General features: G+C 42.0%; 1 long non-coding RNA gene across 1 annotated transcript; it reads left to right on the top strand.

Moving 5' to 3' along the window:
- Window positions 1–549: 549 nt before the first annotated feature.
- Window positions 550–18,351, top strand: LOC121000787. The gene is made up of 3 exons (XR_005778902.1): window positions 550–560; window positions 6,456–6,460; window positions 18,154–18,351. It is a non-coding gene; the product is annotated as an uncharacterized LOC121000787 (long non-coding RNA).
- Window positions 18,352–18,463: the final 112 nt, after the last annotated feature.

Below are 18,463 nucleotides of genomic sequence, written 5' to 3'. Positions count from 1 at the left end.
AAATAACCGAAGTGTGAACTCAGCCTTAGGCCTCATGCACACGACTGTTCTGTTTTTTTGCGGTCCGCAAACCGCGGATCCGCAAAAAAACAGAAGCCGCCCGTGTGCCTTCCGCAATTTGTGGAACGGAACGGGCGGCCTATTGTAGAAATGCCTATTCTTGTCCGCAAAACAAACAAGAATAGGACATGTTATATTTTTTTTGCGGGGCTACGGAACGGAGCAACGGATGTGGACAGCACACGGAGTGCTGTCCGCATCTTTTGCAGCCCCATTGAAGTGAATGGGTCAGCATCCGAGCCGCAAAAACTATGGCTCGGATGCAGACCAAAACAACGGTCGCGTGCATAAGGCCTTAATATAATTTCTAAGAATCAAGAAAACACCAGAAATTGACTTTAGTTTATATACTGTGCCAATAGATTAAACTACTCTTCATGGTTTATAAGGGCCAAAGCCAATTTACCCAATAAGACAAATGTAATTCTGAACTCAGCATTTAGCATTTAAATGCAAATTTGTCCCCATCCTAGTGATAACTATTTACTGGTTACCTCTTTGTTGTTTCGGCTATATATGTCTTTCAAAAATTGTGTCTGACAAAAAAAAAATATTGCTTTGAAAACTTGCATTTGCAACTTACTGAGTAAAAGCCCCTCATACACATTAGTCTATTGCCAGTCAAACCAACTGTTTTTGGCAGAACCAGACCACAATATAATGTGTATTGGAAGCTCCCGACTCTTCCAGGTCAGTTGATGTTTAGGCGAGAGAAGGATTGGGTATGCTGAATTTCAGTGCCCCATTGTCTTTTTCTCCCAGGTGATAAACCTCCACCAGAGGTGTCTGGCAGTGACTTTCTCTTCTCTCTTTTATTTATAGCTTTTGAAGGTGTATGGGCACCTTAAAAGGGTTCTTCACCACTGGGAGTCTTTCGGGCAGACCACCAAAGTTGCTGGACATGCAGAGGGAATCATACTTTCCTGAACCCACTGCTAGGTTCCAGCTCTTTCTCACCCCCTGCACTTTTGCAGCTCTCGGGTCTGTCCACATCAACATCTGGTTTGATGTGGGTCATGCGCTGCAGGGAGAAACAGAGCGAGCGCTCCATTTCTATGGACACGCTCACGTTACCAGGGGATGTGGCTGGACAGAACATCACGGGGTGTACAACCTGGCATTGTGTCTGACACGGCGCAGCCATAGAGCATCCCCAGACCCCTATGCTGAAGCCTGGACAGATGCGCTGGTGACACCCTCACAGTATTTACTGAGTATATTGAGCATTTAGACCCCACTGGTATTTTGCTAAAAGGAATGCACAACAGATGATGCACAGTGAAAATTGCAATTCTTCCACAGATATGGCATTTCAGTGCCAAATATGTTGTTTCCAGGCCCACTTCAGCCATAAGGTGAGATAAGCATCTCACCTGAGGCAGCAGCCAACCTGCCTCTGAAGAGGGTAGAAGTTTACAGTAGAGCACGGGAGCCTGAAGCCCATTTGGAGGTAGAATGGCGCAGGAGGTTGCAATAACATCAGCACGCCACACATGACCTAGAGCAGAAGGCCGCAGCGAAGAGCTGATCTGGGTCTGGTAAAACCCAGCAGCTCATCTGGACTCCCGCAGCTGGCATTTGCATGATTGCTGGGGCTGCACAGCGCTTCCTGATCTCTATACACAGCATTAATTCAAGCACTATAGGGGGCACTATAGGGCATAATAACTACGGTCATAGTCCTTCCATAACAATTGGACATGTGAGATTTTCACATCACTTCTATTATCCTTGCTGGATATCTTGTGCTTGACTTATGCCTCATTAATCTTATATATTTTTTGTGTATTTTTATGCTCTTTACAGATATCTTGCATTTGCAACAGAGGTTATTTATGTAATTTCAGAGTTATTACACTTATTTTCACACTGTCGCACTTTGTCTCACATGGTCCTTATCAGGGGTAAATGTTGTGGAAGGAAGGGGGTGTAGATATAGTTTTTATACACTTTGCATGAAACATTGTTTTTAATGTTTTTTTGTGATAATGTTGTGCATATGAATAACATTTCGGATTTAATCATGCGATTCTTGGTGTGCGCCATTCTATCTTTGCATGTGCTTTTCTCTATGATTTCATAATAGCTATTGGGGGTCGCTTTGAGTAAAATTATTTCTACTATTGGGCATTATTACTACTGTGGGTTCTAGGGGGCGTTATTATTGGGCATAATATGGAAGGCACTACTACTAATGGGTGTACTCTAGGGAAGCATTGTTATATTAGGGGCACTCTGGGAAAAAATTATAACTATTGATAGGGGTTTCAGCTTTGCTATTATTATGGAGGGGGGGCTATCTATATAGCACTAAAATTTCTGCAGTATTATACTTGGGGGCCCTGGGGAGCACAGCGGTCAAAATATTGGGGGTAGAAGGTGGATAGGGGCAGCAAGGGGGGGTGGAAAAGTCAAGAAACTAAGATGTCTGTGTAGCAAACGACATGCCTGAGAGAAGTCATCATGGTGGTCTGGTCCAAATGAAAAAGATGAGTAAATAGAACATGTATAATCACAGGAGACGTCACTGGATGTAATAGGTAGTGATGAGCGGCAGGGGTCATATTCGAATTCGCGATATTTCACGAATATTTTGTAGAATATTAGTCGAAAATTCGCAAATTCGAAAATTCACGATTTTTTTTCTCGAAAAATCGGAAAGGTAATGATTGTGTAATATGCGAATTTTCGGAATTTGAATTTTCAGATTCGAATTTTTTATTGCGAATTTTTCAATTTACAACTATTAGACAAAGATTATAGCACTATATTAGCTAAATAGCTCTATTAGATTTTTTTCGAATATTCTCTATATTGCTATAACTTAGTTTTTTTGAATATTCGTAATATTCTAAAACAAGAGTATATAGCAATATAGCGAATATAAAAAAACAACTAATATAGAGCAAAATTCGCAAACAATACTACTCCTAAAGTCAAGTGTATTGCAGCCTTCTTATTGGCCCACAAGCTAGAAGCAGTGAGGGATCATGTGTACTGATAAAAAAAAAAAGAAAAAAATTCGAATATTCAAAATTACGAATATATATAACTATATTCGAAATTTTAGCGAATTTTCGAAGTACCTATATTCGCGATAAAAATTCGAATATTCGTGATCAACACTAGTAATAGGTATGTGGCACTGTCCATCCAAACATGTCTTCAGTGGACATAACTACTGTGTGGGTGCACAAAGGGGACTGGGCATGGGCTGAGTTAGAGATGTGGCTTACTGCTGCTGATAATGTTGCTTCTTGGCGTTTTTAAAAGTAGACAGGTATGGGTTTTATTTATGTGTGTGTCATATGTATAGCGTATGTATAGTGTATACAGTGTACGGTATGTGTATTTATACATGTCAGGGCCATATAATAGAAATATCAGTAATGCAGAAGTGCCAGTAATCATGGCGCTCATCATTAACAATGGCAAAAAACTGTGTTTTTAGTGTTGCACTGCAGGTAATATACGGGAGGCAGACAGAGATCAGCTAGTGACTGTTTTGTGTCCTCTGACGCTTCTACAGGCTGATACCCATGTGTTTGTCTCCCTTGTATTACCTGCAGTTAAGCACTAGGATTTCGGCTGTTGTAAATGATGAGTGATGTGGACTATTACTTTTAATGGTTATTTGTGTGTATATCATATATTTATGATGAAAGTGTTGTGTTGTGACGCCACACATCTGGCATTCCTTGTTGAGTAGGGAACCTGTTGTTAAAAAATGTAATCCCACCCCTGGTCAACACAAATCCTGCTGATGTACCAATTGCTTCTGATTGACAACATTTGTGGCCAACTGAAAACTATTCTCACATGTTACCTTGAAAATGCTTAATAACAATTGATAACCTTTAAGGATAGTAGCCAAGGTTTACTTATCATGCATGCAAATATAATATGTACTGTGCTATATACTGTATGTTTATTTTGTACAATGTATTGTATATTATAAAACTATGCGCTAGGGCAGTGGTCGGCAAACCGCGGCTCGCGAGCCACAAGCGGCTCTTTAGCTCCTTGAATGCGGCTCTTACAGGTGCGGGCTCCCACATAGCCGAAAGACCAACCCCTCCTGCTGATTTGTGAAGCACGCACTACAGTCTTCTTGCCTGTGGAACTCATTTGCGTTCCGCAAAGCTGGAGAGGGCGTGTACATCTCATATCACATGCCCATATTTCCTCCCACTATTAGCGCACGCGCATCATCACACAGGAAGCCGGAGTAAATCGCCTTCACTTGGGTGTACACACCTCCTTCCAAACGTCAGAACGTGCTGCGTCACAACAGGAAGTGACGAGGGTAGGGAAATATAACGGAACACTGCCGCAGGCGCTTGCTGTGCTACGAACGTGACGCCATAGTAGGCATAGTCAAGTGTGCTACCTCCTACAGGTGACTCTCATTAATTATTTGGCATCATCATTTACATGGCATGTAAACTATTTAAACAGAAAAAGTAATAAAATAGGCGTGCACACCTTGCACTGGCTCTGCAGACAAGTTTAATAAAAGCAAAAAATGATAAAGATAAAATGAAATAATAATCAAGATCAAAATAACAGAAAGTACATATAAAAATATGTAAAAACACACTCTAATAGTCCTCACTGGTACTGTTGACGCAATAAATATATAGAAAACATGAGACATAGAAATCATTTATGTCATGCCCAAAGTCCGATGTCAACATAAAAAGTGCAGACTTCAAAGGCAATGCAGTGATGTATTATAATTCACCAATGGACAATGCAATGATCAAACTGTAGAAAGGTGAGATATTGCAGTTTAGTTAATAAGCCCCACAAAAATAGGGTGCCGCCTGAGGCAATTTCAATATAGTGTTGATAGTCTTTTTATGTTTTCACCAGAAGTTTAGATCACCCTGATGGATTTCTGCGCATACTATGCTAGTTGTCTTCATATTGATTATCATCAGCGGACACTTATTGAAACTAAAAAAAATGTACCTTCCTATATATTTTAGATTCAAAAAATTTGGCTCTTAAAAAAAATTTCAATCGCGGTTTTGTTGATATTTGGCTCAGTTGACTAAAAAGGTTTGCCCACCACTGCGCTAGGGGCAGACTCTATTGGAAGGTAACCTAGCTGATCAGTATATAAAGGAGAACCCCCCCGAAAAAAATGCAACCTTTCTGTGTCTTTGAGCCAGATGCCAACTAGTGCTTCCAGATAAGGGAGGCATTCCTAATGAATACCAACCAGATGAGCTCACAATGTAGGAAGGTGGAGGAGTATTTCAAGGATGTTGCTGAGATGTTCTATAACATAAACTCATTTATAGTAATTTAGCCTTTGTGGTTATCACTATCTGGAACATTTTATCCTGCTTTATTCTCAGAAACAGACTTCACTGTAGTCATTTATGTGTCTCTATGTGTAAGCAATTATATACACTGCGTGCAGAATTATTAGGCAAATGAGTATTTTGACCACATCATCCTCTTTATGCATGTTGTCTTACTCCAAGCTGTATAGGCTCGAAAGCCTACTACCAATTAGGCATATTAGGTGATGTGCATCTCTGTAATGAGAAGGGGTGTGGTCTAATGACATCAACACCCTATATCAGGTGTGCATAATTATTAGGCAACTTCCTTTCCTTTGGCAAAATGGGTCAAAAGAAGGACTTGACAGGCTCAGAAAAGTCAAAAATAGTGAGATATCTTGCAGAGGGATGCAGCACTCTTAAAATTGCAAAGCTTCTGAAGCGTGATCATCGAACAATCAAGCGTTTCATTCAAAATAGTCAACAGGGTCGCAAGAAGCGTGTGGAAAAACCAAGGCGCAAAATAACTGCCCATGAACTGAGAAAAGTCAAGCGTGCAGCTGCCAAGATGCCACTTGCCACCAGTTTGGCCATATTTCAGAGCTGCAACATCACTGGAGTGCCCAAAAGCACAAGGTGTGCAATACTCAGAGACATGGCCAAGGTAAGAAAGGCTGAAAGACGACCACCACTGAACAAGACACACAAGCTGAAACGTCAAGACTGGGCCAAGAAATATCTCAAGACTGATTTTTCTAAGGTTTTATGGACTGATGAAATGAGAGTGAGTCTTGATGGGCCAGATGGATGGGCCCGTGGCTGGATTGGTAAAGGGCAGAGAGCTCCAGTCCGACTCAGACGCCAGCAAGGTGGAGGTGGAGTACTGGTTTGGGCTGGTATCATCAAAGATGAGCTTGTGGGGCCTTTTCGGGTTGAGGATGGAGTCAAGCTCAACTCCCAGTCCTACTGCCAGTTTCTGGAAGACACCTTCTTCAAGCAGTGGTACAGGAAGAAGTCTGCATCCTTCAAGAAAAACATGATTTTCATGCAGGACAATGCTCCATCACACGCGTCCAAGTACTCCACAGCGTGGCTGGCAAGAAAGGGTATAAAAGAAGAAAATCTAATGACATGGCCTCCTTGTTCACCTGATCTGAACCCCATTGAGAACCTGTGGTCCATCATCAAATGTGAGATTTACAAGGAGGGAAAACAGTACACCTCTCTGAACAGTGTCTGGGAGGCTGTGGTTGCTGCTGCACGCAATGTTGATGGTGAACAGATCAAAACACTGACAGAATCCATGGATGGCAGGCTTTTGAGTGTCCTTGCAAAGAAAGGTGGCTATATTGGTCACTGATTTGTTTTTGTTTTGTTTTTGAATGTCAGAAATGTATATTTGTGAATGTTGAGATGTTATATTGGTTTCACTGGTAAAAATAAATAATTGAAATGGGTATATATTTGTTTTTTGTTAAGTTGCCTAATAATTATGCACAGTAATAGTCACCTGCACACACAGATATCCCCCTAAAATAGCTAAAACTAAAAACAAACTAAAAACTACTTCCAAAAATATTCAGCTTTGATATTAATGAGTTTTTTGGGTTCATTGAGAACATGGTTGTTGTTCAATAATAAAATTAATCCTCAAAAATACAACTTGCCTAATAATTCTGCACTCCCTGTATATGGAAAAGACTGTATTATTTAATGTATAACATAACTAAATGAAACAGTTCAGAATTATTTGGACATAGTATTGCACTATTGGTGGTACTGTTCCATACTGCAGTTTGCCCTGCAAGGCATCATTATATGGACACAATATAGGGATATTACACAGACATAGCATTGGACTGTTCTATTGACACTATAATGGTTTGATATTGGTAGTTTTAGATTAGTTTAATACTAACGTTTAACCATCCAGAGGCTGTTGCGGCAGAGGAACAGCCTGTCGGAGTTCATTGTATCTGGCATTGCCGGAAACTGCCTCTCCCCACAGGAGCCCGTTGACTATAAACGGGACTTGGCGGGGATCTGGCTTTTGTCCTTCATGAGTGCCAAGATTCAGCTAGACAAAAACCGGTCCGGCAAAATCCCGACGCTCATGCCGGAAACAGGATGGATTCCCGCCGGGACCCATTATAGTCAATAGGGGCCGGTGGCGCTCCGGCCATTTCCAGTTATGCTGGATACAATGAACTCTGGCAGGCTGCGAAGTTTTTTTTAACACTAGTGTGAAACTATCCTTATATGGACACTATATGGGATGTTTTCTGGGTGCTACAAGGCAATGTTAATTGACCATAGTATGCAGGTATGTGTGGGCACTGTATGTTGGTTTTATGTGATCCTATCTGATGTCCTGCCAATTGAAATCTTACCTTAAAGAACACCTTTCACTAGAATAAAAAATCTAAACTAAGTATACAGACATGGAGAGCGGCGCCCAGGGATCTCCCTGCACTTATTATTATCCCTGGGCGCCGCTCCGTTCTCCCGGTATAGGCTCCGGTAGCTTCATATGTTCGGCTCCACCCAGTTGAACCTGCCGGCGTCTCCTTCTCCCAGGCTGTAGCGCTGGCCAATCGCAGCGCTCAGCTCATAGCCTGAGAGGCTTTTTTTTCTCTCAGGCTATGAGCTGAGCGCTGCGATTGGCCAGCGCTACAGCCTGGGAGAAGGAGACGCCGGCAGGTTCAACTGGGTGGAGCCGAACATATGAAGCTACCGGAGCCTATACCGGGAGAACGGAGCGGCGCCCAGGGATAATAATAAGTGCAGGGAGATCCCTGGGCACCGCTCTCCATGTCTGTATACTTAGTTTAGATTTTTTATTCTAGTGAAAGGTCCTCTTTAAATATGTTTCTTCATGGTTGGTATGATGGGTACCAATAAGATGAATAAGTAGTGCTTATTAGTACATCTAGAATTTTGTAAATAATTTTGGTAGGAGACTTTACAGAATGGTACTCTCAACAGGAGACAAGAAGGCACTCTGTCATCCAGCATAGACACTGGGGGTCATTTATCAAACTGGTGTAAAGTAGTAAAGGCTTAGTTGCCCATAGAAACCAATCAGATTCCTCCTTTCATTTTCCAAAGGAGCGGTCCAAAATGAAAGGTGGAATCGGATTGGTTGCTATGGGCAACTAAGGCAGTTCTACTTTGCACCAGTTTGATAAATGACCCCCTTTATTTCTTGGTGGAACCTGAAAATGAATGAATCCGCTAACAGAAATCTAATGTCTACGGCTAGCTTTAATCAGTATTACTAATAAATTACCCATGATGTTTATTTTTTATTTATAGAGCATTATTTGTGGTGATCTTGATGTGACTTGAATTTCTAGATCTGAGATCTGTAAAGTGGCCCCTGAATACTACAGTATATGGTATACAGCAACAAACTGTATAAAGTAGCATAAAAAGCAAAACACATTGAAAAGAGGAAGTTAGATGGATGAAAGATCATATAGACAAATATATTGATTCACAGTGGTTACTGTACCAATGTAGTTTACACAGTTCAGACTGTAAATTCTCTAGATCAAGCAGTCGCTAGCAGCAGTTTTTATAGACAGCCCAATGACTAGTATCATGGCCACATTGACATAAACCCGCCCAAACATGAGATCCCAGAACTGAAACAACACGCTGCCGCCGTTGGTTCTAGAACACTTTTAATGAATTTTCTAAGACTCTGTCTCATTCTGTCAGGCTTGTGTTGTTCCACTGAAACATATTAGTCTAGTTTCTTTTGCTATTCTATCACGTAATATAAATCCAATCATGGATCTTATAACATGGAACTCATGGTGGAAGTTTTAGCAATAATGTTAGAATTATTATAATTTAGTAGTAATAATAATGTAACAAAATTAACATATAAATACCTAATAGTAGGGCACATGTGGTGTATTTCACGAGACATTTTTTTCTATACCGTGTATATGAGATGACAGTCTTAATGGGGTATTCCTGTATTTTAATATTGCGGGACTGTCCTTAGGATAGGTCCTCAATATCTGATCAGCAGGGGTCCTGCTGTTGAGCAGTTTCAGGGTAGCTCTGGCACAGGAATTCTGGAACTTCACAACTTTGTCCATTGTGTAGTAGACGGAGTTTGTAACTGCAGAGCTGCTCCTATTTACTACAATGGGTACCAGCTTCATCCACTACATATTGGATGGAACTGTAGTTCTGATACCGAATATAGGTCATCCAGATTAAAATACTGGACAAGTCCTTTATAGTATCCATACACTCTCAATAGCTGTCAGACAACAGCTATCTCTCCGTACTCCCCCATACACATTCATACTTGGTTCAGACTAGTGTGTAAATGTTTTAATAAGGTTAAAGGTGAAAGCTCCTGCCAGACACCTCTGGTGGCATCTTTTCTCTCAGGAGAAGGTCAGGGGATCCCCATACATATTAGGCTACTTTTACACCTGCGTTAGGTGCGGATCCGTCTGGTATCTGCACAGACGGATCCGCACCTATAATGCAAACGCTTAGATCCGTTCAGAACGGACCCGTTTGCATTACCATGAACAAAAAAAAAATATATATATATATATTTTTTTTGTTCATGATAATGCAAACGGATCCGTTTTGACTTTACATTGAAAGTCAATGGGGGACGGATCCGTTTGAAAATTGAGCCATACTGTGTCAACTTCAAACGGATCCGTCCCCATTGACTTACATTGTAAGTCTGGACGGATCCGTTTGCCTCCGCACGGCCAGGCGGACACCCGAACGCTGCAAGCTGCGTTCAGGGGTCCGCCTGCTGAGCGGAGCGGAGGACAAACGGTGCCAAACTGATGCATCCTGAGTTCGGGGACGCTTGTGAGAGCCTTCAAACGGAACTCACAAGCGGAGCCCCGAACGCTAGTGTGAAAGTAGCCTTAGACTGCCAGCCAGTCCTGCCAAAGGCAGTGAATTCAGTTGACAATACACTAATGGGGACCTTAATGGGGTTGTCCAGCTTTTTATTTTTCAGATTTTTGTTTTTTAAAGCTTTCAGATATAAAAACAGGTAACAGTACAAATAAACAGCAATGAACCAAACCTCGAGAGCTGCACTAGAAGAAATGCCACATTACAATGAAGTATTCAGGACATAAAAACTTAAAGGGGTTGTCCAGGTTCAGAGATGATCCTTTTCTTCACCTAGGCAGCCCCTCTGAGATGAGCATCAGAGCATCTCATGTTTTTTTTTCTTTAGGGCTTTTTCATTAGATCCGGTGATGTACCATGTCTCTGCTACATAGTAACATAGTAACATAGTTTTTAAGGCCGAAAAAAGACATCTGTCCATCCAGTTCAGCTTCCGCCCAGCAGTGAGCCCAGTGATGTCACCAGCATTAATTGGCGGGCTTTAGCGCTGCCCTAGCCTATAAAATGGCTACATGTAAAAATATAAACAAAAAAGCCGTTGCCCTGCACGATACAGTGCAGGACTAGGGAACACATCGGAGCATGAAACACTCCGATTCTCATCTCACAGGGGCTGCCTGGGCAATGAAGGGGATATGTCCAGGTTCATCTCTGATCCCCGACAACCCCTTTAAGAGTATAATACAATAAGGATTGTAGAAGCATTCTAGAGAGAAGTCAATCACAGAGAAATTATAATCTCGATGTACCCTGGAAAAGAAAAATGAGAACCGAACAAAAAAGTAAAGGAAGAAAGCTAATGAAGGAAAAAAAAGCAGAAGTGAGACAGGGAAGGTGGTGGCAGAAAGAGGAAAGAAGTCATGGAAGGTCCAGACAGGCCTGATAAGATGAGGGGAGTCACCAAGCTTGGAAAATAATATAGGCAAGAATGTGAACACACCATGTTATAAGTGAGGGAAAGAGGTGTCTCAATAAAACCAATAAGCTTCACCATCCTCTAAGTCAGAGCAATCGCCTCATAGCATTTCTCCATCTTGAGAGGGTCTGAAGAACACCAGTGGCAGGAAATACTGTTATAGCTGCTTGCAAAAGGTGGCATGTTGAGGATCGCTTATAAGAGGATTGGGCCACGTCAAACATGAAGATCAGCACAGACTCAGAGGTACTAGAAATGGTCGTTCCCCTAATCTCCACAATGACCTTAAGAATGGCATCCCAGAAGCTATGAATCAAAGGACAGCTTCACCAGATATGGGACATGGTGCCTTCGGAGGCACCATATCTCCAACACAAGGAAGATACAGATGTGTAACATTTATGAAGAAGGGTAGAAACCCTGTTCCATCTTGACTTTACCTTATAGCAAGTTTCCTGAGCCTTCATCACTATGACCACTCTATGAGAATGATGCAATTACTTAGACCAGTGTGCAGGAGAGAATGACACACAATCAAGACCCAAATGTTCAAATGGTTTTAGACAATAATAATATTATTTATTTATATAGCGCCACCATATTCTGCAGCGCTTTACAAATTCATAGGGTTCATGTACAAAACAAAGGTAACTGGTTAATATACAACTAAAACACTAGGAGTCAGGCCCCTGCTCACAAGAGCTTACAATCTATAATTAATTGGGGGTGACACATAAGGTAATTGATTGTGGTAAGTAGGATTCGAGCCATTATTGAACTGAAAGGAGTGGTGCTGGCCGATCTGCTTCGGGTTTGGGACTACTAGAGGATCGAGTTTACGCCAGAGGAGAGGTTTACTCAGGGAATAGTAATTTTAGATAGCTAGACAAGCCTGTCTGAAAAGATGTGTTTTCAAGGCACGTTTGAAGGTTGAGAGGTTGTGAATTGACCTAATATTCCGGGGCAGAGTATTCCAGAGAGTAGGTGCAGCTTGAGAAAAGTATTGAAGACGGGACTGAGATGTACAAATTATGGAGGATATTAATCTTAGGTCACAAACAGAACGGAGAGCATGAGTAGGGTGGTAGACGGAAATGACGGAGGAGATGTATGGAGGTGCAGCACTGTGGAGAGCTTTGTGGGTGAGGGTGAGAAGTAAGAACTGTATTCTGTGGTGGATGGGCAACCAGTGAAGTGACTGGCACAAGCTAGTAGCATCAGTGTAGCGGTTGGATAGATAGATGAGCCTGGCTGCAGACATTAGAGGTTTGTCTGGCATTTAATAGAAGAGTAAAATTGCTGGAGTTGAGTATATTAAAGTGATTATCCACTATAGGGGTCTACTCATGTGTTGAAAGGAAATGTGTCATGAGAAAATGACCCATTGTTTAAATCAAGTTTTTATGTTTAACATATTTTTAAAGAATTTTTGGGTGATGTTATTTTTAATTTTCCATGCCAATATCTATATTTAAACAATGATTTCCTTGTACAATGACCACTGCACAGGTCACTGAGCATGCCCAGAAAACTCAATGAGGTCCCCTCCAGACCATTGTGTCTATGGCCCATGTGGCTGCCATAAAGCAATTCTCTTTGCTTTCTAAATGCTGTTAAGAACAAGGTGGCCACCCCATAATCATGTTCAGTAAATGGAGTAAAAAAAAAATCTGCAATCAGAAAATAAAAAGGGATTAGAAAAAATATGTTATGGATATGTGTTACTATCTGGTTTTAACTGGCAGATAAACTTTTGGTGACATGTTTCCTTTAAGTGAACTTGCGATAATACATGACAAAAATTAATAGGGCGTACTCTCATACCATCAAGGAAAGGAGCAGAGGAGAAACCCCGCGGGAAACACAAGAACATCACTGATGAGAAGTAAAGGACCTGAGGTGCAGAGGGCCATGTCACCACTGCATCACATGCCGATTGGGTGACATGCCACCACTACAGCCAGGTATTGGCTGCAGCAGCAGACATGTCCCCTGTCCATGCCTGAAGTATACAGGTGGGGATCAGAATGCGCTGAACATAGTGGTGGACTGAAGGAACTAGTGGTGAGGAGCAGGTAAGTAGGCTTCCCTCCACAGGTTTGTCTGTGGGGGGGGGGGGGGACAAAAACACATTAAAAAGCTTGACACCCCCTTTAAGAAAATAATGTGTTATGTTAGACTTTTGATGGACAAATCCATGTAAAAGTGGGAAAAAAATGTTTGTTTTGTTTTTTGTCAAATGTCTCATTACCACATACAGTAATCAGCCATGTCTTCAGCAGCCAGTTGCAAGAATAGTATATAGCCATTCACCACATGATGGCTACTGCCAGCTAAGGGAAAATGAAAGGATATTAAAATAACTATGAGTCATTCCTGTGTTCTAGTATTTGGGTTTTGAAGCCAATGTAAGCAGAGATATGTGACAAATCACCTTATCCTAATGCCGCAATCTATTATTTTAATGAAGTAGATAAGAATGCTGCTGCCTGCTTCAGGAAGTATCTATAAATGAGGGGGGGGGGGGGGCACAGACGTTTTTGGTAGATGTTTTTTCAGGTACTTCCTAAAGAAACCTTTTTACAGACCCTGACATTACAGTCCCATAGACATCAGCATGAGGGCCATGAGTAGAGCCTATGATATATCAGACTGGCCGATCTGCTGCTGTAGTAATGTACTCGTCTGTTGGAATGTCTGGCTTCCCTCTTATTTTCATTAGCTTTGTGTTCAGAGCGCTGTGTGTCAGCTCCTTTGTTACTTTGTAGTTCCCCTAGTTACAAATGTGTACAATGCGGTAACTGGATTACTGAGCAGGACACACAAATAACACTGCAATACACACACGTACACACACAATACCCATAACTCTACAAGTTCACATGCATTTTTATGCAAAATATCTCATTATACATGTAGGAGACATCCATAGTAAAATGTCCTAGTACTACTTACTGTACCCCTTTTATCTAAAATCAGCAGTGTTGAGGGCCTGTGTAATGTTACAGTGCGAATAAAGTATTCAAAAGTTAGATAAAAATTTGGAAAAGTCTTCAGACCCTTTTTTCACATTTTGCTATGTTGTGGCCATGTGCTAAAATGAAAATTAAAAAAAATCACCCCCTAAATCTGCACTCATTACCCCATGTTAGGAAAGTGAAAAGAGAATTTTAGAAATGTTTGCAAATGTATTAAAAAGGAAAAACTCAAATTTTGCATGGGCATAAGTATTCAGACCCTTTGCCACAACATTTGAAATTTAGCTCTTCATCATTTTTTAGATGTTTCTACACCTTGAGTGGAGTCCACCTGAGGTAAATCCTGTTGATGGGACATGATTTGGAGAGACACAGACCTGTTTATATAAGGTCTCACAGCTGGCAATGAATATCAGATCAAAAGTCAAACTATGAGGAGGAAAGAACTGTATGTAGAGCTCAGAGACAGGATTGTGTGGAGGCCCAGATCTGAAGAAAGGTACAAAAAAAGCCCATACGGCTCAGGTAGGTGAGTGTTAGGACCCGAGCTACTTGGGAAACCTTGGCTCGGGGCTCGGGCCTCGGGCTCAGACATGTCCTCCTGGTAGGAAATTTTTCCAAATTCTCAATTTTAACATCAGTTTGAGGGCTTAGGAAGATCGCAGAGTGCACCTGTCCTTGTTGTTATTAGATTGTTATATTGGTTATTATCACATCCACATAATTGCTATCTTATGTAGGATGTCTATTGTGGTACTTGTGGTTCGCTGCGGTCATCCTCCACTGTATGCATTTTTGCTAGGGATTGCCATTAGCAACGGGCCAAAAGTACAGGATTTGCTCCCCTGTATATATATGTACAACTGCATATGGGTTTTAGCACTTCCTGCCTGTTTAACACCACACTATCCATGTTTGGTTGTGTGAAAATCGCAGCGTGCTCTATATTCTGCGTTTTTCACGCAGCCCTGGCCCCATAGAAGTAAATGGGGCTTCAGTGGAAAACGCATTGCATCCGGAAGCAAGTGCGGATACAATGCATTTTTCACTGATGGTTTCTAAGAGATGTTGTTTGTAAAGCTTCAGTTTTTATCAAGGGACGTGAAAAACGCATCAAAACGCACTGCACCCTCGTGGACATAACTGAATAACTAAATGCAATCGCAGACAAAACTGACTGAACTTGCTGAAAATGGTGCGAGTTTCACTGAACGCATCCTGAATGCATCCTGGCACAATCTGTATAGTTAGTGTGAAAGAGGCCTTAGACCCGTGTGCAGGAGAGAATTATTTCCCCAATTCAATTTCCCATGTCTGGCAAAAGGGAGGGGGGGAAAGGCATTTTGTGGAGTTCCGGTGACGTACCAGGCTCTCCATGGGGCTGCCAGACGAGGCTTCCGCCCAGCAGTGATCCCGGTGACGTCACCGGCACTGATGGACGGGCTTTAGCCCTGCCCTAGCCTGTAAAACGGCTAGGGCAGCGCTAAAGCTGCCCCATCAGAGCCGGTGACGTCCCCGAACACACTGCTGGGCAGAAGCCTCCACCCGGCAGGGTGTTATTGTATATAAAAGAGCCCTTGCCCAGAGCATGCTAACATCAGGAGGGCTGCCTGGGTGAAATTATGGGTATGTCCGGGTTCAGCTCTGAACCAGGACAACCCCTTTAACTTGGTGTTGAGTTTTCTTTTTTAACTATACTATGCATAACATGTAGTTGAATCCTTAATTTTAAAAATTGCAGTGATGAAGATGAAGACTGCACAAAAGCTGCTGTTTGTACAACCATTTGGATTGTATGTGGTAATGAGACATTTGTCAAAAAAGGTCATTATCTAATTAATTCACTTCTACTTGGATTTTTCCACCAAAAGTCTAACAGAAATCATTATTTTCTTAAAAGGGTTGTCCAGCTTTTAACACTTTTTTGTTCTCCCCCCCCCTGCCAGACCTGTTGAGGGAAGCCTATTGACCTGCTCCCCACCACTCAGTTCTAGTTCCTTCAGTCCGCTCAGTGCACTCTGGTCCCCACCTGTATATTTCAGGTATGGATGGGGTCCTGTCTGCTGCTGCTGTAGCCAATGCCTGGCTGCGGTGGTGACATGTCATCTGTTATGGCCCTCTGCACTTCAGGTCCTTTCATGACATTGCAAATCCTATCATTATTACATATGTCAGGGGCATTAAGATCACTGGTCAACCTAAGTGATCTGACTTTGAGAAGAGCCAAATTTTCACTATTAGTCTGGGTGGGGGCATCTCCAAAATGACAGGAATCGATGGCTACCCCGTTTGACTCAATCCCACAGATTCTAGCACAAATTGCTGAAAGCATTAACGCTGGCTATAATAGAAAAGTGTCACACACAATGCATTGTAGCTTGTGTAGCCGCAGACCAGTTGGAGTGCCCTTGCTGACCCCTGGCCACTGCCGAAAGTGCTGACAATGGGCATATGAACTTCAGAACTGGAAGAAGGTGGCATGGTCTGGTGAATAATGTGGACAATCCATGGAGACTCTAGAGCATGTTAACATCATGTCTGATACATTAAAAAAAACACTTCACAACTGACAGGACTTAAAAGGGGTTGTGTCACTTCGGCAAATAGCATTTATCATGTAGAGAAAGTTAATACAAGGCACTTACTAATGTATTGTGATTGTCCATATTGCCTCGTTTACTGGCTGGATTCATTTTTCCATCGCATTATACACTGCTCGTTGGTTACGGCCGTCATTTTTTCCTACAGTATGCAAGCACGACCACTGTTGATGGATAGCAGGGTGGTCGTAACCATGGAAACGAGCAGTGTATAATAGGATGGAAAAATGAATCCAGCCAGCAAAGGAGGCAATATGGACAATCACAATGCATTAGTAAGTGCCTTGTATTAACTTTCTCTACATGATAAATGCCATTTGCTGAAGTAAGACAACCCATTTAAGGGTCCATTCACACATCCGCAAGTGTTTTGCAGTCTGCAAATTGCTGATCCGCAAAACACAGACACCGGCCATGTGCGTTCCACATTTTGCGGACCGCACATGACCGGCACTATAATAGAAATGCCTTTTCTTGTCCGTGTCTGTGGACAAGAATAGGACATGTTCTATTTTTTTGCGGAAAGGAAGTGCGGATGCGGACAGCACACTGTGTGCTGTCCGCATCTTTTGTGGCCCCATTGAAAATGAATGGGTCCGCACCTGTTCCATAAAATGCGGAACCAATGCGGACTCATTTTGCGGACGTGTGAATGGACCTTAAGGACTCGTTCACACAAATGTTTTTTGCGTTTCGTATACGGGCCTCTTTTTGCACTCCGTATACGGAACCATTCATTTCAATAGTTTCGCAAAAAAAAGGAATGCACTCCGTATGCATTGCGTTTCCGTATTTCCTTTTTTCTGTTATAGAAAATAGATAGAACCTATTATTGCCCGCAAATCACGTTCCATGAACACATACGGAACTGCATCCGTATGTCTTCCGTATCCATTCCGTTTTTTGCGGAACCATCTATTGAAAATGTTATGCCCAGCCCAATTTTATCTATGTAATTACTGTATACTGTATATGCCATACGGAAAAACGGAACAGAAACGGAAACACAACCGAAACAAAAAAAGGAGCAACGGATCTGTGAAAAATGTCCCGCAAAACACTGAAAAGGACATACGGTCGTGTGAACGAGCCCTAAGGCTGTATTACATACAGCGATGTGCAGGAGATTGTCAGAACGGAAGCATTTCTTCCAGGTAATCGCCTGCTTGTTAGTGGAGGAGACTGCTGCTATTACATGCAGAGATCTCCTCCACAGTACGTAAAGGAGCGATCGTTATGCCATCGCTCGTCCCCATACTGACTAGTTGTTTGCCAGCAGCAGATCGTGATTAGACAGCATGATTTGCTGCCGGCAAACTATGATTTTTAAACCAGTTTGAAAATCTGGATTGCCCGATAAACAAGCGTTTGCTCATTCATTGGGTAATCAGCAGCAGTATTAGGCCTTGTTCACACGTCAGTTATTTGATCAGTTATTTCCACCAGTTATTGTGAGCCAAAACCAGGCGCGGGTAAAAAAATACACAGAACAGTTGCAGATCTTTTGATTATACCTTATCTCTGTGTAGCCTCTACTCCTGGTTTTGGCTGACAAAAACTGATGGAAACAACTGATCAAATAACTGACGTGTGAACAAGGCCTTACACTGCCAGATCATTGCTAAGGGGCGTTCATTAGCAATGATCTGGCAGATTACTTAAAGAGTATCTGTCATATGAAAGGGTTGATCATGCTGAACAAAACGT

Source organism: Bufo bufo, chromosome 5 (genome assembly GCF_905171765.1).
Source record: "Bufo bufo chromosome 5, aBufBuf1.1, whole genome shotgun sequence".
In the NCBI taxonomy this organism is placed as follows: domain Eukaryota; kingdom Metazoa; phylum Chordata; class Amphibia; order Anura; family Bufonidae; genus Bufo; species Bufo bufo.
The sequence above is the reverse complement of the archived record's forward strand: the minus strand, read 5'-3'. Positions and strand labels throughout refer to the sequence as shown.